The sequence below is a fragment of the Mixophyes fleayi genome, chromosome 3, assembly GCF_038048845.1.
Source record: "Mixophyes fleayi isolate aMixFle1 chromosome 3, aMixFle1.hap1, whole genome shotgun sequence".
Lineage (NCBI taxonomy): Eukaryota > Metazoa > Chordata > Amphibia > Anura > Limnodynastidae > Mixophyes > Mixophyes fleayi.
Window position 1 is genome coordinate 166,104,724 of NC_134404.1, and position 22,404 is coordinate 166,127,127.

General features: G+C 40.2%; 1 long non-coding RNA gene across 1 annotated transcript in view; it reads right to left on the reverse strand.

The window, feature by feature from the left end:
* Window positions 1-288: 288 nt before the first annotated feature.
* Window positions 289-22,404, reverse strand: part of LOC142142809 (uncharacterized) — a 49,715-nt gene continuing 27,599 nt past the window's right edge. The window contains exons 3-4 of the long non-coding RNA XR_012689340.1: window positions 8,168-8,246; window positions 289-685 (exon numbers count right to left, since the gene is read on the reverse strand). This is a non-coding gene — a long non-coding RNA (uncharacterized LOC142142809). The remainder of the gene's footprint in view (window positions 686-8,167; window positions 8,247-22,404) is intronic.

Sequence of the window (22,404 nt, forward strand, 5' to 3'; positions counted from 1 at the left end):
TTCCCCCCGTGGGAGGGGTAGTAAAGGCTAAATTTACGAGTTGAGGGGTCAAACTCATTTTCGTGAGGTAATTTTACCTCATGAACACACATTAAAAAGGGCGCTTGCATCGGGAAGTAACGATCTTCCTCTGAGGAGGCCTGGGCTAGGCCCAAATGCATGACAAGAACCTTTTTAAGACCTTAAGTATCTTGATTTGACTAGAATGCATGAGTATCATGCACGGGTTAACGTGTATTAAAATAAAATGGAAAACACAGAAACATACACATATATTCTGTCATGTAATAAGTCACCTGGGGGAAGGCTGGAAGGTTTTGACAATTTCTCAGTAACATAAGGATTCCCAAATATTTACAATTTGCTACATGTTTCGCTGTTTTTTTAAACGTTTTCTTCTTTGCCAAACTCCACCTCCTCTGTAACCTCACTTCTCCAAGCAAGTGAGGCTAAAAGTATAAGATACACTCAAATCCAATTATGTGGACAAATTATTTTTATAAGCATTGTGACAATATTGACGAGAGATGCATTTTTCTGAAGTGCAAATTGACTTATAGCCGATGCCTATATCAGACAAACACACAATGTTCTTCTGTGAAGTCATGCACCTACATTTGTGCAAGTGCATCCAGATTGTGCAAGTGCAGCCCAGGTAACATTCCCTCCTCCTGAGCGATACAACCTAGGAAGTATAAAATATACAGATCAACACAAAATGGCTCAATGTACAAATAATGAATAATAGTATATCATGTCACATCTGAAATGATGCACTGGATTAAGACCATCAAAAGAATCCTAGTAATATAGTTAGTCCTTTTTACACAATAAATCTTTTTACCAGACAACCCCATGCTTAATCTATATTTTGAGTAACTTTTCCCAAAGTTAGTTATTCCATGGTTCCAGATATAATGCCTACCTCCAGAAATACTACCAGAAAAAGTATTAGGTGGATGTGATTTTATTGACTTTAACCAGGGCTTCTCTAAGGCTCCTTATGATTGCATTCGGGAGGTGTATTATTATTATTATCCTTTATTTATAAGGTGCCACAAGGTTTCCACAGTGCCGTACTGAATACAAACAGTTGATCATACGAGGTAAACAGTACAGAACAATGAACAACTAAAACTTAGGGGTTTGAAAAAGTGGAGATGTTGCCTATAGCAACCAATCAGATTCTAGCTGTCATTTTGTAGAATGCACTAAATAAATGGTAGCTAGAATCTGATTGGTTGCTATAGGCAACATCTCCACTTTTTCAAACCCGCAGTTTAGTAAATATACCCCTAAGAGTCCAATAGCTCCAAGCATAGCTAGTACAGTGAAGTTGGAGGAGAAAAAATGGTATAGAAACAGAAGGGAAGACGGCCCTGCTGTAATGCATTATGTCAGGGCATCCTTTTCTTTACCAAGATCAATGATCCTTTTATACTTTAGTGTTCATCCCACCACCATTTACGTAACATGCAAAGTTTCCAAAATCTAAATCACATGGTACAAGTCAGACTTAACTAAATTGTGTACTTTTATTCTAAAAAATTAGCTTGAAATCCCATCAGACAAAACCTCTATACCACAATTAGTCAAAGGGTTAAGAAACTTTCTTTTAACAAAGAAATTGTTCCATATTACTCCTTCAGCAGTTCACTAGGGGTTGATTGATTAATATGTTCTATGGCAAATGTCTTGTGTTGTTGAAATATTTTTAGTGGTCTTCAAGATTGATTTAGCACTGTATGAATAATGTACTGTTCAATGCAGAGAAACATAAATTAAGTATGTGAGTGGTTCAGTTCCAGGCTGCCATTGTGTTTGTTTCACTAATAGACTTTAATTACTTAGCTGTTTCTTGAATTCATTCTTATATTATAACAGTTGTTCTACATGTATCTACACTTGCACAGCATGCTTACAGAGCATTTCCACATAGAAATAGAGAATAAGTATGAGGAGAAAGACTGGACTAATGGAGTAACACCTCTTCCCATGTGCAAATACGATTCTAAAATGACTAGTTAAGTTAAGCAACTGGTCATATATATCCATACAAAATATTAACAATGATGAAGAAATATTTTAGATATTGATTGTCTAACTTCAAATATAGTCTATTTATTCCAGCAATATATATTATTCTCCTTTTCTACTTTTAAGTCTTGCTGCGATGAAAAGAAAGTTCCAGGTGAGTGCTAAGGTGGTAAGTCCTCATTTTAAAGACTGGAAGTCAATGTTGTTCATTTACAGTGCAGAAATTGTGGCGTAAACTCATAGAACACAGAACTGATATCTCATATCCTTATATCTCGCAATGGGGGTGAGGAAAGGGGTGCATTATAGAAATAGAGGAGCACTAACATAGACACAGACAAACTGACACTGACATATAGTAACAATGACATTTACACATAAACATACTTCAAGATCATTGAAGCTGATCTTTCTGTGACATTAGGAATGATTATTAAATACACTGCTTATATGATTATGTCAGATGCTTCAGTATCTTCTGTGGTGTAATGCTTTAAAGGATTCAGCAATATCCCTGCATGTCTGCTTAAAGTTTGTTTCTTTGACATAACGTTTGGATAAGAAGACATTGTTTGTAGAGCCCAAATTATTTTGATTTACTCATTTTGTTTTTGTAGAGTAATACAGTGGTTGAAATACTGTATAACTAGAATTTTTAAAATTTATGCAGCTATTTGCATAATGTTAGGTCACGTACATCATGGTTTTTTTAATCAGTGTTGTTACAGTGTATGATGAATGGTGCAATTTTTATAACCACTAATTAAACTCCTGGCTCATTAAACATTGTACGTACATCTGTTTTTTTTAGTATGATATGCATCCCCAAAATGCGTTCTACTATATATATATATATATATATATATATATATATATATATTAGGGATGTGCACTGGCGACTTTTGGTGTCTCGTGTTCGGATTTGTTTCGCAAAACACCTGCCGAAAGGTTTTGGTTCGGATATAAGGTTTTGGATTTGGATTTTTTTTGAAAAAAGCATAAAAGGTTCAAAAATCAAGTTTTTGGGCTTATTTTCACTCCTACGCTATTATTAACCTCAATAGCATTCAATAACAATCATTTCCACTAATTTACAGTGTATTCTGAACACCTCACAATATTGTTATTAGTCCAAAACATTGCAACGAGGTATCTTTCTGGACTGCGTAGTGGAGTGGTCCCCACAATATAATTTAAATACCCTGAACTTGTATGATTCGCACCAATAAATGTATCTGGACTGCGTAGAGGAGTGGTCACCACAATATAATAAGAAAACCGGCATCAACTGGTCTTAATTACACCAAAAATTGTACCTGGACTGCGTAGAGGAGTGGTCACCACAATATAATTAAAAAACCCTCAAATGATCTGAATCCCACCAAAAATTGTACCTGGACTGCGTAGAGGAGTGGTCCCTACAATATAATTAAAAAGCCCTCCACGGGTCTGAATTCCAAAAAAAAAGTTTATGGACTGCATAGTGTAGTGTTCCCCACAATATTATTTAAAAATTTTGCAGCAACAGTCGACGTTGTTTAATATCTGATACACCTCTATCTGGACTGCATAGTGGAGTGGCCCCGGTACTAAATTTGGTACCCGGGCCACAATAACTCCTCCAACTTCCAAGTGTAGTGTTTATAACATATAAACACTACAGTAGTTCTAGCACGTCAATACCTCTTGTTTTAAATTATGACAGGGCATTTTACTTTTGAATTTGTTGACATTTTGTTTTACTTTTTGAACATGGCAAACGACTGTTGAACGGTCACATAATGCCAAAAAAAGAGTTGCAAGATGGAATTGTCCTTGGGCCCTCCCACCCACCCTTATGTTGTTGAAATAGGACATGCACACTTTAACAAACCAATCATTTCAGCGACAGGGCCTACCAAACAACTGTGGCTGAAATGATTGGTTTGTTTGGGCCCCCACACCAAAAAAACAATTCATCTCTCCCTGTACAAACTAAACAGGCTCTACTGAGGAAAGATGTCGTCCTCATCCTCAACCTCTGATTCCTCTCCCCCTACAGTGTGTACTTCCTCCTCCTCACACATCAATTCGTCCCCGCTGGACTCCACAACCACAGGTCCCTCTGTACTATCTGGAGGGCAGTGCTGTACTTCATTGAGGAATTGATTATTCATTTTTTATAAACATCATTTTTTCAACCTCCTTCGCCGCTCACTGACCAGGTTCCCCGCTGCACTAAAAACTCTTTCCGAGTACACACTGGAGGGGGGACAACTCAGGTAAAATAGAGCCAGTTTGTACAGGGGCTTCCAAACTGCCTTTTTTTTCCTGCCAGTAACAATATGGACTGTCTGACATGTCTATTTGGATGGTGTCAGCAAAATAATCCTCCACCATTTTTTCTATTGTGACAGCATCCAATGCAGCAACAGTAGACATGTCTGCAATGATTGGCAGGTCCTTCAGTCCGGACCAGATGTTATCAGCATCCCCGCCAGCGGGTCTTTTAGGAAAACTGAGCTTTTTCCTCACAGCTTTATCCTCCAAATTTTTGTTTTCCATTATATGTAGCACAAGAGAGCGTACCCCTAAGCCACACACAGTCGGCAAAGCCTTTAAAAATTATATGCGGCACAGGAGAGTACCACTGGACTTATACTGCAGAATCAGTGAACTTTGTAATATTGCAGTACCACTGGACTTATACTGCAGAATCAGTGAATTTTGTAATATTTCAGTACCACTGGTGGACTTATACTGCAGAATCAGTGAACTTTGTAATATTGCAGTACCAATGGACTTATACTGCAGGATTGTTTTTGGATATTTTTTTAAAATTATTTATTTATTTTTTTTATAACTTTTTTTAAAAAAATTGTATTACTTGGGAATAATGGGGAAATAACAATGCCCTTAGAAGGACAGAGCACAGGACACAGCACCACTGGACTGAACAGGACACAGCACAGGACCCAGCAGCACCACTGAACTCAGAAGGACAGAGCACAGGACACAGCACCACTGGATTGAGCACAGCACAGCACAGCACAGGATATAGCAGGGCAGAGGACCACCTAACACAACCTCCCTCTAACCTGATCAATGCCTGAGTGAAGATGGCGGCGGCCAGCGGGGAATTTATAGAATCCGAGTATCGCGAGATCCGACAACGGGATTATGACTCGGAGCCTCGCTTTCAGTTTTGCAATTGGCGGGAATACCCGGATCTGTCTTGGATCCGGCTCGGATCGGCAAGGTTCGGGTGGGCTCGGATTTCAGATATCTATATATATATATATTTATTTGCATTTCGTTAACTTGCATCTCCCTATGCCAGGACAGGATGGACAGGGACAGCAAGCATGCTCTCAATACAGTAAGTGCATGTTCATGTAATAGCTGTAAAATTTGATGTAGACCCATCCATGGATACACCTTCTAGGTGGCACATCTCTTGTGAATGATGAAGGACAATAGTACAAAATGTTAATGATGAGGACCTGCCGCATTATCCAACAGTTTCTGAATGGCAGATTGTGTATTCATCCCTCCAGCTGATAGTATTAATTCATTAGTGTTGCAGCTAAATTATATGATATTGCGGCCATTTATTTGCATAACTTAATTGACATTTCGATTTAGACTACTGCAGGAAAGAAGATTTTACATTTGATTTTGAAAGGTGAAGTCAATAAAAGTTTTAATTGAATTTATTTTTAATTTGTGTTTGCAATTAATTACATTTTATATGAAAATGCAACATTCACACTAATTAATAACACTGTCGTGGAACTATTCTCTCTTGCATGACACTTTTTTATTACATTGTATACAAACAGGGTAGTGAAACATTCGCATTCATTTGTAACACATTTCTATATTTTCTTTATGCTATTATGGGGAGTAATCATACACACTTGTTACTACGGACATATGTTTGGCAAAAACGGCACTTTATTTGAATTGGATGTATCTTGAAATACAGCCAACAGAACATATGCATGTAAATGTGTTTCTTTTCCTAGGTACGTTTAGGGAACTATTGACTTCAACTCTAAATGAGCCCCTTTGTGTGCACAAAACATATTTTGTTTGTAAAATGTTACTAATTCTATAAAGTCCATACACATCTATAGAAAATATTAAAATGGAAAAAATGATTGGTGATTGGCTTCACATGGGAAAATATATAAGCACCTAATACAGCACAAACTTGATGAATTAACACTATGGACTAGATTTACTAAGCTGCGGGTTTGAAAAAGTGGGGATGTTGCCTATAGCAACCAATCAGATTCTAGCTGTCATTTTGTAGAAGGTACTAAATAAATGAAAGCTAGAATCTGATTGGTTGCTATAGGCAACATCCCCACTTTTTCAAACCCGCAGCTTAGTAAATCTAGCCCTATATGTTGACCAAAATATGTAGACTTATGTGCCACATCAAGTATCCTTAATTAAATAAAGCTTTCTCCTGCCATTTATATACTAAATAACACAATCATACATCTGAAGTCATATTCACTGCATTCTGTTATCGGCTCCTATACACAGGTTTTCTAAACTTTGCCTGTGTTAGGTTGAGCTGCATTCTGTTCACAGAATGGTAAAAACCAATCGGAATTGTAAAAGGTTTCACATAGACAATGTACACAAAGAATGAAGTAGAAGCAGAGATCACTGTCCTTCATCTGTCTGACAGTATATATGAAAGTTTGTGAGCCACACTGTTGCACAGTGGTTAGCATTGCTGCCTCACATCACTAGGCTTTGTACCACGGTTCTACCTACGTGTTTGCGCAAGTTTTCCCTAGGTGCTCTGGTTTCCACCCACACTTCAAAGACATACTGGTAGATTAATTGGTTTCTAATGAAGTTAAACCTAGTGTGTGTGTGGTAGGGAATATACATTGTAAGCTCCACTGTAGCTGGGCCTGGTGTGAATTATTATTTTCTGAACAACACTACATAGTATATATAGGTGCTATACAACAAACTGGTAATAAATAAAATGTGTTCTAACATATAGATCTCTATTACAACTCCCATGAGCACTCAGTTCCCTGTGTGCAGTGTGCACATGTCTTGAAATAAGACAAAACAGTTTACATAGACAGAGAGGGAAACGGCAATACCCCTTGTTTTTATTGTACAAGTTATAAGCATTTTCACACAGGGGGAAACCATTACCAACTGTTGTTTTTAAAACATTTTGTTAGCCTGTTTGCTCCAGTTGTCATTGTTAATTCTGTTGTGTATGAAGTGATTTATCCTGTGGCCAAATGCTCTACATAGATAGCAACATACTGCATAGAAATAGCATCTGAACGAAAGCAAATAAGATAATAAACAATATGTCATTATGATATGATATAATTGCATTGTTATTTAATTTTTTCTATAATATTGAAAAATAAAATTCAACATTAAGAATTTGCTATTCCTTTGATCATTGGTAGACAATTAGGGACTGACTCATTAAGGATCTTAAATTAAGACCTTTCTTATTTCAGTCTCCTGGACAAAACCATGATACAATGCAAGGGGTGCAAATTAGTTTTCTGTTTTGCACATAAGTTAAATACTGACTGTTTTTCATGTAGCATAGAAATACTTGATAGCTTATTTGTACACTGAAATTTAAAGTTGATATTTGTATGCTACATGAAAAAACAGTCAGTATTTAACTTATGTGCAAACAGAAAACTAATTTGCACCCCTTGCATTGTAACATGGTTTTGTCCAGGAGACTGAAATAAGAAACGTCTTAATTTAAGATCCTTAATGAATCAGGCCCTTAGTGACTAGTGCAACTCTCAGCAGGCATAACTAACTACCTCTGGCTGCCAGAACCTGTGAGGAGTTCTGGCAGCAACAAAATTCAACAACAGCTGATGAGCCACAGGTTGTTAAATCTTGGTCTAGATGTTACTGTAATTAGCTTTTCATACAAGTATTTCTTTGTTACATGAAGATATGCATTTTTTTCAGGACCTCATTTATGTGTAGGCATTACCAGGAGGCTTAATCCACCTTAAGATAGTTATTCTCCAAAGGCACTAATAGCTGCTTCAAATCTGTCTCAGCTAGGCTTTAGATAAGAGTGTTGAGCACATAAATTCATTAGTGAGTAATAGAACAACCTTACTTTATCTCTGTCTTTTTCCACTGGATTTTTTTTCCACATAATGCCAGGAGTCATATATCACACTCAGCGTCTGAGTCTCCTGAGCCAGTAAAGAGAAAGAAAAACTACTGTTAACAAGGGAATAATTACACACGGCATAAATTAATTATTAGTCACTGAGGAATGGTGGGAAATGGCCACACAGATTGTGGTTACTCTCTTTCTCCACCTTTCAGGAAATAGATAATCAAATGTATATCACACGACAAAGTACAAGGCCTCTTTATTGCATAGCAGTATTTTACTTCACATATTACCTAATGTGCCATGTGTCTTATTTACTTTAACACATTAGGTACATTGTATTATGGGGGGAAAACATGAAAGATGGCCCCATGAGAGCAGATCATTCTTTGGAAGTCAGTCTTACCCCTGGCAAAGTCAATTCAACAGGGACCTTCAAATAAATTCAACCAAAGGAACAGTCCACGGATCGGTGAGCATGTGATAGAAGGCTTTCATGAGGAATTTAGCTTACCACACAGTGAAAATAAACCTTGGAAACAGCAGTGAATGGGCAAAATATTTACAGTTGTATATAGTAATAATGTATAGGGTGAAAACATGTTTTCTTAATTCTGTATTATGTAATAAGTGTTCTACTGTAAATGACTGAATTATAATATATCCCATAATTTCCTAAATATTTCATTATCGCTAATATTGGATGCTCTTACTGAATTAAACCTGATCAAATGCCATCTTCAATATTAAAAGAATGAAGGTGTATTTTCATAACCCCTATGCAGTAATATTGAATATTGAAAAAATAAATTCTGGTTTGAGTTGATGTGAACAAACATACATATTAGTGTGTTATATAATGCATACAGCCCTCGTTCGCTACTGTATATTCATTGGGTTTACATTGAATATAACTCCTATGACTAACTCATACATTAACCTGTTAATTGCAATGTGTGGTGTGTTCTGTATAAAAAAATGTGCTACTTTATTTTTATTTTATTTTTTCTATTTGTTATAACCTGGAAATTGACAACATATTAGTAAGGAGGAGCATCAGCAAAAATACACTGAAATAGTTAAATGTATATACACAAATTTGGATATTACCTGCTTTTGCGTAATAACAATTAACTCAGAAGTAGTAACAAAAGTTTGGGGAAGAGAAACAAAGTTATAATAACCAGAGGTCAAAGTGGGAATTTAGAAGAGGTGGTATGGAAATACAATACTCTACTGTATACATTCTATACTGACAAACACCATACGGTTTATATGTCAGGTGACCCCCATTTCTCTATGTACAGAGGGGGCTCCACATACCTGGGGCAGAACCCCTCTTTATGTATAATATATATATGTATATATATATATATATATATATATATATATATACACACACACAATAGGCAGCATACGACATGTGTCACTTACATCAGATTTAACTGGGGACTGGAACGAGAAAACAGCCTCAGTCAGAAAGCATTGAGGTTTTATTACAAAGAGACAGCCCCCAACTTAAGAAGAGTGCGCCCAGACAGATGCAAAACTGTCACAAGGTGCGCAGGGGATGAACGTGACCTTCACATTGCTCACATTATAACTCCATTGTACTGTCACTGTGGGTGAGGGGCTGGGCAGTTCAGTATGCAGTGCAGGCTGAAACTTAGATAGTGCTGGTCTCTGCTTGAGCTCGGTCAGTGTCACAGGCGGGAGTAGAAATAAACTCTGGAAGCACTTTATATCCTGTGAACATTGAGTTCACCACTTTGGAACCACTTACTCTGCAGAGCATCTCTCCCCTCCCTGCACACACAAACAGGCAGCTCGAGCCCCAAAACCCATGTCAAATGCAGAAAAGCTGTCACACTGATTAGAAGATCCATTTGTTGCCAGCTGGAGAAAACGAGCAGGATCCTTTGGTTGCAGCTTCTTATTGCACTTGTTTATAGAATATATGAGCAGTTGAGAGCATATATTAATATTAACATAGAGTCCTATACCGGCCCACTTCGATCACTGGTTATAACAAATTTTATTACATCTCAGTACACACAAAACAACATCACACTCACCCAAATGATATTATAATTATTATTATTATTAATAACATGTACATAGTTTTATAGAAGTCTATGGGGTAAATTTATCAAGCTATGGGATTGAAAAAGTGGAGATGTTACCTATAGCAACCAATCATATTCTAGGGCCCGATTCATCAAGGTACGCAAACGCATACGCATCTGCGTTGCATACGTTGAGTGACGCAACCCGATTTGCGCGTGAAATAAGCACCTCAAACAGCAAAAACACACCCCCTTGTGGTCCATTACAACTAAGTGACGCAAATAAGTAGTGCAAACGTTAGAAAACACACCCACCTGCGTATCTTTAAACATGCTACACGCATAAGCGACGGCTCTCAACTGATTGACGGCAAGCTAAACAATGCATACTTCACGCCCACTGTGGGAGGGGCCAACAGTTTATTTATATACAACACAACAAACATGCCTGGGGCTTATTTTAACGAGATAGCTCTTTACTCATTAATCACTGTCAATTAACAATAATCTGGAACACTCTCAACCTTGTTTTTCCTTTGTGAATAATTAGTGCAATACACACTGTTAACAAACACATTCTTCACGATCTTTCTGTGTTTAGGATTTCAAGTCGCCGTATAGTGCGCAAAATGCATGGACAATGGCTACATGAAAAATACATGAATAACGAATGTATCAAAATGTATGTGGTGTAAATAAATCTTGCCTTTTCAGCAAAATGCACAGCATACTCTTCCATAAAGGATACACACAAGAGTGTATACAACCTCCACACAGAGGAAGAGTTTCTGTCTGGATTAGAACTCAGGAATGACTGTATGCAAATGGGGACAGCTACCCACTACCCCAACCTGAAAATACACAGACAACACCAACAATACAGCATGCGTGCTACACAGGCAACTCACACTTAATACTACTCCTCATTATTCACACAAATTACTCACAAAATACCAATCTCACAGGTAGCTCACTGGTTAGCACTTTTGACTCACAACACAGCAGACATGAGTTCAAATACCAAACATATCCCCAACTATTGTGTGGACTGGAATCATGACGCTTACAACAAACACATGAACTTGACATAATGGTTTCATTTTTAAAATGGGTTTTGTTTTAAGTGCTCACCCACATTGTAAAATAAGCCCTCATATTGTTCCTGTATGGTAAGATTTACATTTTTGGGGGTGTACTTTATACAAGCCGCAGGGCTAACACTTCACACATGCACATTATTATGTCCATGCTTACATTTTTTTACTCCAAATGGACTAAGATGGGGGGGGGGGGGGGGGATTGTAGGGTTCCTTGGAGTTACATGCAACATTGTCAGCAAACAGACTTTCCTCTGGATCCACGGCGTACACATTATGTCATGTACTCAGCTTTATCCAAATAGGCCGATCTCCACATTCCAGTACCATGGAGCTTTGCTTCGCTTGCACTTCTGCCTTACACCACTTACGCCACTCCTGGGTACACTTTCCATGTTTCCATGTTCTCTTCAATGTGTGACTGCCTTTGCTCTGACACTGGAACGTAACCTTGGACTATCACTACAATGACACATGATTTGGGGAAGTTGTGAAATAGCTAGGGCATTTGATCTTTTGGAATGTCTTGCACACAGGGCCTACAGATGGCATACCTCTTACAGGGGTGGCTTGTTGGTGGAGGGCACACGTTCCTTTTGGATGACATGCAAACAGCAAATCTAAACCTTTTATGCTACAGCAATGATTTTAGAAACAATCTATCTTGCTGAAATGTAGCACATTTAGGATTTTAAATACATTCTCTTGTAGCCTTACACCCACATGTTGTGTAATGAGATAAATAAAGACACACACACCAAGGTTTTTTGGAAAATTAGTTATATAATGTGGCAAGGGCTCAAAATTAACAACATATTTACAAGGAAAAACTATAATATTTACATATAATACAAAAATTAAAATAAAGAGGACCAGTAGTCCAATGTGGCCTTCCAGTCGGCAACCAATCGCACCAGTTGCTGGCAGGTGGCCTCGAGATTGCCGAGTAAGTGGCCCATTTGGTCCAACAATTGGGCCGGAGTGGGTGGTGGTGTGACCAATCTCCGACCTTCCTCCTCAGGTGCTGAAAGGAACCAAATGAAAACAATAAATATACAGCTCTACCTAATTTGGCAAACAGACTGGACTTACTAGAGATATGTACTGTTCCATTACTTTCAAATGTTAGGCTTCTGCCAACAAAACCATTTGGACGCACATTAGACATTGCTAAGGCATTTGGATAAATGTCCTACATTCTGGTGAGCCACGGGGAGAGGGCCATGGACAGGGTTGTCTTATCCAGCATTATAGGCCCCAGGGCAAAGCACTACCATGGGCCACTACCTACACAATAACTCACAGGAAGTCAAAATATGTTGGTTGATATTGGAATTTAAAATCAAGTGATTAATATGCTGACAAGTTCACCAGCCTAGCGGCAACATTTTTTAGGGCCCTGCCCTGCGTGGCCATGTGTTAAGATAGCTCTGGCTGTGGTTTGAGTGTTTAATGTACATCAAATTTGTAGCCAGATATTATGTGTAAAACCTGTGGCATTTATGTCACCATTTAATCAACATGTGTCACAGCAGGGATTATGTACAAGTTTAATGGACATCCTCAATCTTATCAAATTAGGTCCATCATTTTTCAAAAATACTTACTATCATCAAAGGCCACTGCCTCTTAGGCTGCCCGATGCTGCCTCCTCCAATCGTTGGTCCTCCGGGTCAGCCTCCTCCTCCTCCACTGCAGCTGCTGCCACTGCCACTAGCACTGGCTCCTCCTCCTCCTCCTCCTCCACTGCAGCTGCTGCCACTGCCACTAGCACCGGCACAGGCTCCTCCTCCTCCGATGACACTGCCACTGCCACCGGCTGCTCCTCCTCCTCCTCCTCCTCCTCCTGTGGCTGCGGCTGGCGCTGCTGGTCGTCCCCTTCCTCCTCTTCCTCCTCCCCCTCTTCCGCCTGCGCCTCCACCACAGCCCGCCGGCGTTGCCGGCGTTCCCAGCGTGCCTGGTCTGTTTGATAAAAGAAAATATAAACAAAAGGACATGTTAACACAATCACCATTTGAAAGAACAGATAGTATTATGACAATCAGGTGATCATACATATTTAATAATCTTTACATTGTCAGCAGCCAGAAATATTAGCTACTAACAATGCAAGGAGCTAAACATGATGAACACAAAGCATTTCACATGACTTGTCGGCCCGGTACAATGGGGCAGGGACTGATGTGAATGGAATCTCTGTACATTGCTGCGGATTTAGTGGCGTTATATAAATAAATGATTATGATGATGACCTTGCACAATTTTTGGTATTTTACATAGAGTTGTGGAATATCGCAGTGGCCTAGTGGTCAGCACTTTGCTCTCACAGCACTGGGGTCAGGAATTCAACTCCCTGATTATTTTTTTATATGTGTGGAGTTTGGAGGCTTGCTCCATATTTGCATGTGTTGTCTACCACACTCCCCAAACATACTACTGGCCGCCTAATTAGGTTTTGTACAAATTTGGCCCTAGTATGTTTTTTCATGTCGGTGAATTTAAGTCTGCAAACTCCCATGGCCCTGGTAATGATGTCAATTAGTTCTCTCTTTACATGATCACAGAATTAGTGGATGGATCTCCAAATCTTAGAATGTTGAGTATATTTTGGAAATCACCCTTTGTTGGGACTACCTCACAGTCTACAATAGTCAAAATAGGCAGTTAAGTAATGATTGATTAGCTATATCTAGTACACTCTGTAATCTGTTTGCATCTTATGGGAGTTTTTAAAAATTAGTCTATACACTAAGGTGTTTGGAATTTGAAACCTCTGCCTTTTAAATCTTTGCCGAATAATGACAACACATCTGCCACTACAAAATCTTTTTAACGTTAGACCAGCAAGTTACAGCACATGGGTCAAGAGTTAGAATGGCTGTTTCCAAAACCCACCCTTAATGTTGAGATTTTTCACAATAAAACATTTCGGTCAGTAAATTGTCAGCAGACAAATGTAGGAGACAGGAGGCAAAGCATTTTGGGTGCACTGGAAAGGGCATGTCCTTTATAGTGTGCTTGCACATTGTTATGTAGGCCATGTCAGATGATTAGGGTGAACATATTTACAAACATATAGCAAATATATATGTGTACATATGGTTTTTGCGATTAATACAGAACTCACTTCTTATAATCTCCTGCCGGAGTTCAGCAAGGAGCCCTGGTTGACGGCGCCAGAGATCGCTCCAGCGCCTCTGGAGCTGGACTACGCTCCTCAATAATCCATACCGCAGGCGGAGGTGTCTGCGGACCCTTTTATAGGCCTCCAGCTTGAGCTCATTGGACATATAGCGCCCTAAGGGCACATTGTCCATGGCCTCTGTCAGGACACGGAGCTCACGCCTCGCGAAAATGTTGGCCCTCATTTTTGCAAACAGGAACCAACACCCTCCAGTATTCTGCGCTCCGATTGGTTCTCAGAGCACGTATGGCCGTAACTCACGTCACATGCGGATCTTTCACACACCTGTGTTTCTCCCACCAAGAACATGGCGGCCCCCTACGATGAGACGAGTACTCTGTGCATTGCAATTAGGAGGAAGAGTGTACACCTGGTTTATTAATTAATCCAAACCTCCATTTAAACCCACCTGTGCTTTGCCTTACTGCCTGTTCAGTAGCTGATTTGACTGAACAGGACACATTGAACTGTGAAAACATTTACATACTTTGCCTAATAAGCAAACAACAAACAGTAACAACAAAAGTAAGGAAATTATTGTAATATATACAATGTGCTTGTCTCTTCTAATGTAGTGTATTTTTTTTAATTAAATATGTGTGTCCTAGTTGACATAAACCTGCTATAAAAAGGGGCCTTGGCATCACATTTTAACATGGCACTAATGGTATATTAGCCTACAATAAGCTAATCATTTTTATCTGATCAATCTTGCACTCAATAATATTTAGATGTTAGCATTATTGATAACATCACATTAACTTGCATTTTAATCAACGTAATTTTTTGTTTTGCAGGCAACCCCAAACATTACACACTGTTGTAATCTATTTTTTTTTTCTTTTTGTGCAAATATATAAAAGTAAGTATAAATAGGTCAGATATATTGTATTATATACCAATCGTTTGTACTAGGGATGAGCGCACTCGGATTTATGAAATCCGAGCCCACCCGAACGTTGCGGATCCGAGTCGGATCCGAGACAGATCCGGGTATTGGCGCCAAATTCAAATCTGAAACTGAGGCTCTGACTCATAATCCCGTTGTCGGATCTCGCGATACTCGGATCCTATAAATTCCCCGCTAGTCGCCGCCATCTTCACTCGGGCATTGATCAGGGTAGAGGGAGGGTGTGTTAGGTGGTCCTCTGTCCTGGTAGATCTCGTGCTGTGCTGTTTAGTTCTGTGCTGTGCTGTTTAGTTCTGTGCTGTGCTGTGCTGTGCTGTGTTCTGCAGTATCAGTCCAGTGGTGCTGTGTGCTGTGCTCTGTCCTTCTGAGGTCAGTGGTGCTGCTGGGTCCTGTGCTGTGTCCTGTTCAGTCCAGTGGTGCTGTGTCCTGTGCTCTGTGCTTCTAAGGGCATAGTTATTTCCCCAATATTCCCCTGTGTTTAAAAAAATAAAAAAAAGTTATTTAAAAAAATACCAAAAACTACTTTAATTTTTTTTAATTACCACAAAATTTGCACAACCAATCCTGCAGTATAAGCCCATTGGTACTGCAATATTACCAAGTTCACACATTCAGCAGTAAAAGTCCAGTGGTACTGCAATATTACAAAGTTTACACATTCTGCAGTATCAGTCCAGTGGTGCTGTGTCCTGTGCTCTGTCCTGCTGAGTTCCGTAGTGCTGCTGGGTCCTGTGCCGTGTCCTGTTCAGTCCAGTGGTGCTGTGTCCTGTGCTCTGTGCTTCTAAGGGCATAGTTATTTCCCCATTATTCCCAAGTTTTTAAAAAATAAAAAAAAAGTAAAAAAAAAATTACAATTAAAAATTAAAAAAAAAATATATATAATTATAACCAAATTTGCAAAACCAATCCAGCAGTATAAGTCCATTGGTACTGCAATATTACAAAGTTCACACATTCTGCAGTATCAGTCCAGTGGTGCTGTGTCCTGTGCTCTGTCCTGCTGAGTTCCGTAGTGCTGCTGGGTCCTGTGCCGTGTCCTGTTCAGTCCAGTGGTGCTGTGTCCTGTGCTCTGTGCTTCTAAGGGCATAGTTATTTCCCCATTATTCCCAAGTTTTTAAAAAATAAAAAAAAAGTAAAAAAAAAATTACAATTAAAAATTAAAAAAAATATATATATAATTATAACCAAATTTGCAAAACCAATCCAGCAGTATAAGTCCATTGGTACTGCAATATTACAAAGTTCACACATTCTGCAGTATCAGTCCAGTGGTGCTGTGTCCTGTGCTCTGTCCTGCTGAGTTCCGTAGTGCTGCTGGGTCCTGTGCCGTGTCCTGTTCAGTCCAGTGGTGCTGTGTCCTGTGCTCTGTGCTTCTAAGGGCATAGTTATTTCCCCATTATTCCCAAGTTTTTAAAAAATAAAAAAAAAGTAAAAAAAAAATTACAATTAAAAATTAAAAAAAAATATATATAATTATAACCAAATTTGCAAAACCAATCCAGCAGTATAAGTCCATTGGTACTGCAATATTACCAAGTTCACACATTCTGCAGTATCTTGTGCTACATATAATGGAGACCAAAAATTTGGAGGATAAAGTAGGGAAAGATCAAGACCCACTTCCTCCTAATGCTGAAGCTGCTGCCACTAGTCATGACATAGACGATGAAATGCCATCAACGTCGTCTTCCAAGCCCGATGCCCAATCTCGTAGTACCGGGCATGTAAAATCCAAAAAGCCCAAGTTAAGAAAAAGTAGCAAAAAGAGAAACTTAAAATCATCTGAGGAGAAACGTAAAGTTGCCAATATGCCATTTACGACACGGAGTGGCAAGGAACGGCTTAGGCCCTGGCCCGTGTTCATGACTAGTGGTTCAGCTTCACCCACGGATCTTAGCCCTCCTCCTCCTCCCCCCCCTACAAAAAATTGAAGAGAGTTATGCTGTCAGCAACAAAACAGCAAACAACTCTGCCTTCTAAAGAGAAATTATCACAAATCCACAAGGCGAGTCCAAGGATGTTGGTGGTTGTCAAGCCTGACCTTCCCATCACTGTACGGGAAGAGGTGGCTCGGGAGGAGGCTATTGATGATGTAGCTGGCGCTGTGGAGGAACTTGATGATGAGGATGGTGATGTGGTTATTGTAAAAGAGGCACCAGGGGGGGAAACAGCTGATGTCCATGGGATGAAAAAGCCCATCGTCATGCCTGGTCAGAAGACCAAAAAATGCACCTCTTCGGTCTGGAGTTATTTTTATCCAAATCCAGACAACCAATGTATGGCCATATGTAGCTTATGTAAAGCTCAAATAAGCAGGGGTAAGGATCTTGCCCACCTAGGAACATCCTCCCTTATACGTCACCTGAATAACCTTCATAGTTCAGTGGTTAGTTCAGGAACTGGGGCTAGGACCCTCATCGGTACAGGGACACCTAAATCCCGTGGTCCAGTTGGATACACACCAGCAACACCCTCCTCGTCAACTTCCTCCACAATCTCCATCAGATTCAGTCCTGCAGCCCAAGTCAGCAGCCAGACTGAGTCCTCCTCAATACGGGATTCATCCGAGGAATCCTGCAGCGGTACGCCTACTACTGCCACTGCTGCTGTTGCTGCTGTTAGTCGGTCATCTTCCCAGAGGGGAAGTCGTAAGACCGCTAAGTCTTTCACAAAACAATTGACCGTCCAACAGTCGTTTGCCATGACCACAAAATACGATAGTAGTCACCCTATTGCAAAGCGTATAACTGCGGCTGTAACTGCATTGTTGGTGTTAGACGTGCGCCCGGTGTCCGCCATCAGTGGAGTGGGATTTAGAGGGTTGATGGAGGTATTGTGTCCCCGGTACCAAATCCCGTCGAGATTCCACTTCACTAGGCAGGCGATACCAAAAATGTACAGAGAAGTACGATCAAGTGTCCTCAGTGCTCTTAAAAATGCGGTTGTACCCACTGTCCACTTAACCACGGACATGTGGACAAGTGGTTCTGGGCAAACGAAGGACTATATGACTGTGACAGCCCACTGGGTAGATGCATCCCCTTCCGCAGCAACAGCAACAGCTGCATCAGTAGCAGCATCTACAAAATGGCTGCTCATGCAAAGGCAGGCAACATTGTGTATTACAGGCTTTAATAAGAGGCACAACGCTGACAACATATTAGAGAAAATGAGGGAAATTATCTCCCAGTGGCTTACCCCACTTAGACTCTCATGGGGATTTGTGGTGTCAGACAATGCCAGTAACATTGTGCGGGCATTAAATATGGGCAATTTCCAGCACGTCCCATGTTTTGCCCACACCATTAATTTGGTGGTGCAGCATTACCTCAAGAGTGACAGGGGTGTGCAGGAGATGCTTGCGGTGGCGCGCAAAATTGCTGGACACTTTCGGCATTCAGCCAGTGCCTACCGCAGACTAGAGGCACATCAAAAAAGCATGAACCTGCCCTGCCATCACCTCAAACAAGAGGTTGTGACGTGCTGGAACTCCACCCTCTATATGCTGCAGAGGATGGAGGAGCAGCAAAAGGCCATTCAGGCCTACACAGCCACCTACGACATAGGCAAAGGAGTGGGGATGCGCCTCAGTCAAGCGCAGTGGAGACTGATTTCCGTGTTGTGCAAGGTTCTGCAGCCATTTGAACTTGCCACACGAGAAGTCAGTTCCGACACTGCCAGCTTGAGTCAGGTCATTCCCCTGATCAGGCTGTTGCAGAAGCAGCTGGAGAAAGTGAGGGAGGAGCTGGTAAGCCATTGCGATTACACCAAGCATGTAGCTCTTGTGGATGTAGCCCTTCGTACGCTTTGCCAGGATCCGAGGGTGGTCACTCTTTTAAAGTCAGAGGAATACATTCTGGCCACCGTGCTCGATCCTCGGTTTAAAGCGTATGTTGTGTCTCTGTTTCCGGCGGACACAAGTCTACAGCGGTGCAAAGACCTGCTGGTCAGGAGATTGTCCTCTGAAGAGGACCGTGACATGCCAACAGCTCCACCCTCATTTTCTTCCACATCTATGGCTGCGAGGAAAAAGCTCAGTTTTCCCAAAAGAGGCACTGGCGGGGATGCTGATAACATCTGGTCCGGACTGAAGGACCTGCCAACCATTGCAGACATGTCTACTCTCGCTGCATTGGATGCTGTCACAATAGAAAAAATTGTGGATGATTACTTTGCTGACACCATCCAAGTAGACATGTCAGACAGTCCATATTGTTACTGGCAGGAAAAAAAGGCAGTTTGGAAGCCCCTGTACAAACTGGCTCTATTTTACCTGAGTTGTCCCCCCTCCAGTGTGTACTCGGAAAGAGTTTTTAGTGCAGCGGGGAACCTGGTCAGTGAGCGGCGAAGGAGGTTGCTTCCTCACAACGTTGAAAAAATGATGTTTATAAAAATGAATAATCAATTCCTCAATGAAGTACAGCACTGCCCTCCAGATACTACAGAGGGACCTGTGGTTGTGGAGTCCAGCGGGGACGAATTGATAATGTGTGATGAGGAGGAAGTACACACTGTAGGGGGAGAGGAATCAGAGGTTGAGGATGAGGACGACATCTTGCCTCAGTAGAGCCTGTTTAGTCTGTACAGGGAGAGATGAATAGCTTTTTTGGTGTGGGGGCCCAAACAAACCAATCATTTCAGCCAAAGTTGTTTGGTAGGCCCTGTCGCTGAAATGATTGGTTTGTTAAAGTGTGCATGTCCTATTTCAACAACATAAGGGTGGGTGTGAGGGCCCAAGGACAATTCCATCTTGGACCTTTTTTTTTGGCATTATATGACCAATCAACAGTCGTTTGCCATGTTCAAAAAGTAAAACCAAATTTTAAAAAATTCAAGAAATTAAACCAAAAGTAAAATGCCGTGTCATAATTTAAAACAAGAGGTATTGACGTGCTCTAAAACTACTGTATTGTTGTTTATATTTTATAAACACTACACTTGAAAGCTTGAGTCTTTCAATAAAAAAGTAACTGTCCATTGCACGAATATTTGCAACAGGGACAATTTTAGGGTTAAGAAAGTCAACTAATAACACTTCGACGCTGTCTGTCTTTATAAACACTACACTTGGAAGTTGGAGGAGGTATTGTGGCCCCGGCACCAAATTTACTACCGGGGCCACTCCACTGTGCAGTCCATATTTAGGTGTATCAGATATTAAACAACGGTGACAGTTGATGCCCAATTTTTTAATTATATTGTGGCCTCGGTACCAAATTGTGTACCGGGGCCACCACACTACGCAGTCCAAAAACTTGTTTGGTGGAATTCAGACCAGTTGAGGGTTTTATTATTATATTGTGGGGACCACTCTATCTATACCACACTACAACTCTATACCACTCTATTTAATACTTTAATTCTATTTAATACTTTAATTCTATTTAATACTTTAATTCTATTACTAATTACCATAAAGAGGAACTGCCGCTTCTATTTAATACTTTAATTCTATTAGTAGTTACCATAAAGAGGAACAAAATAAACCAATTTTACCAAAAGTATAATATGACTTAGACTTACAAACACTACACTTGAAAGATGGTGCCTTTAAATGAAAAAGTCAGTCTTCATTGCACGACTATGTGCAACAGGGACAGTTTTTTGGTTTACAAAAGTCAACCAATAACACTTCGACCCTGTCTGTCTTTAACATACTTGATGGGATCTCAATGACGAATTGTCTGTACCATGTTTGGAGGAGGTATTGTGGCCCCGGTATCAAATTGGGTACCGGGGCCACCCCACTACGCAGTCCAGATACTTGTTTGGTGGAATTCAGACCAGTTGAGGGTGTATTTATTTTATTGTGGCCCCGGCACCAAATTTACTACCGGGGCCACTCCACTGTGCAGTCCATATTTAGGTGTATCAGATATTAAACAACGGTGACAGTTGATGCCCAATTTTTTAATTATATTGTGGCCTCGGTACCAAATTGTGTACCGGGGCCACCACACTACGCAGTCCATACCCTTTTTTGGTGGAATTCTGACACGTGGAGGGTTTTTTAATTATATTGTGGCCTCGGTACCAAATTGTGTACCGGGGCCACCACACTACGCAGTCCATACCCTTTTTTGGTGGAATTCTGACACGTGGAGGGTTTTTTAATTATATTGTGGCCTCGGTACCAAATTGTGTACCGGGGCCACCACACTACGCAGTCAAGATAGATAGATGCGTATCATAGATAAAGTACATTCAGTGGTGTGGGGCAAATTGAAAAATATTCAAAATGCACTGACATTATCAAAAACAAGAGGTTGTCACACGCTAAAACTCCAACATGTATATGATGGAGAGGATGGAGGAGCAGCCGTATGTGTAGTGTAATGCAGACCTGTTGAAGGTTTTTTATATATTTTATTGTGGTGCCCAGTGCCCACTCCTCTAGGCAGTCCAGGTACATTTATTGGTGCGATTCATAAAAGTTCAGGGTTTTTAATATATTGTGGTGACCCACTCCTCTACGCAGTCCAGGTACATTTATTGGTGCGAATCAAACAAGTTGATGGTTTTCTTATTATATATATTGTGGTGACCCACTCCTCTACGCAGTCCAGGTACATTTATTGGTGCGATTCATAAAAGTTCAGGGTTTTTAATATATTGTGGTGACCCACTCCTCTACGCAGTCCAGGTACATTTATTGGTGCGATTCATAAAAGTTCAGGGTTTTTAATATATTGTGGTGACCCACTCCTCTACGCAGTCCAGGTACATTTATTGGTGCGATTCATAAAAGTTCAGGGTTTTTAATCTATTGTGGTGACCCACTCCTCTACGCAGTCCAGAAAGATACCTTGTTGCAACGTTTTGGACTAATAACTATATTGTGAGGTGTTCAGAATACACTGTAAATTAGTGGAAATGCTTGTTATTGAATGTTATTGTGGTTAATAATAGCCTAGGAGTGAAAATAAGCCCAAAAACTTGATTTTTAAACTTTTTATGTTTTTTTCAAAAAAAATCCG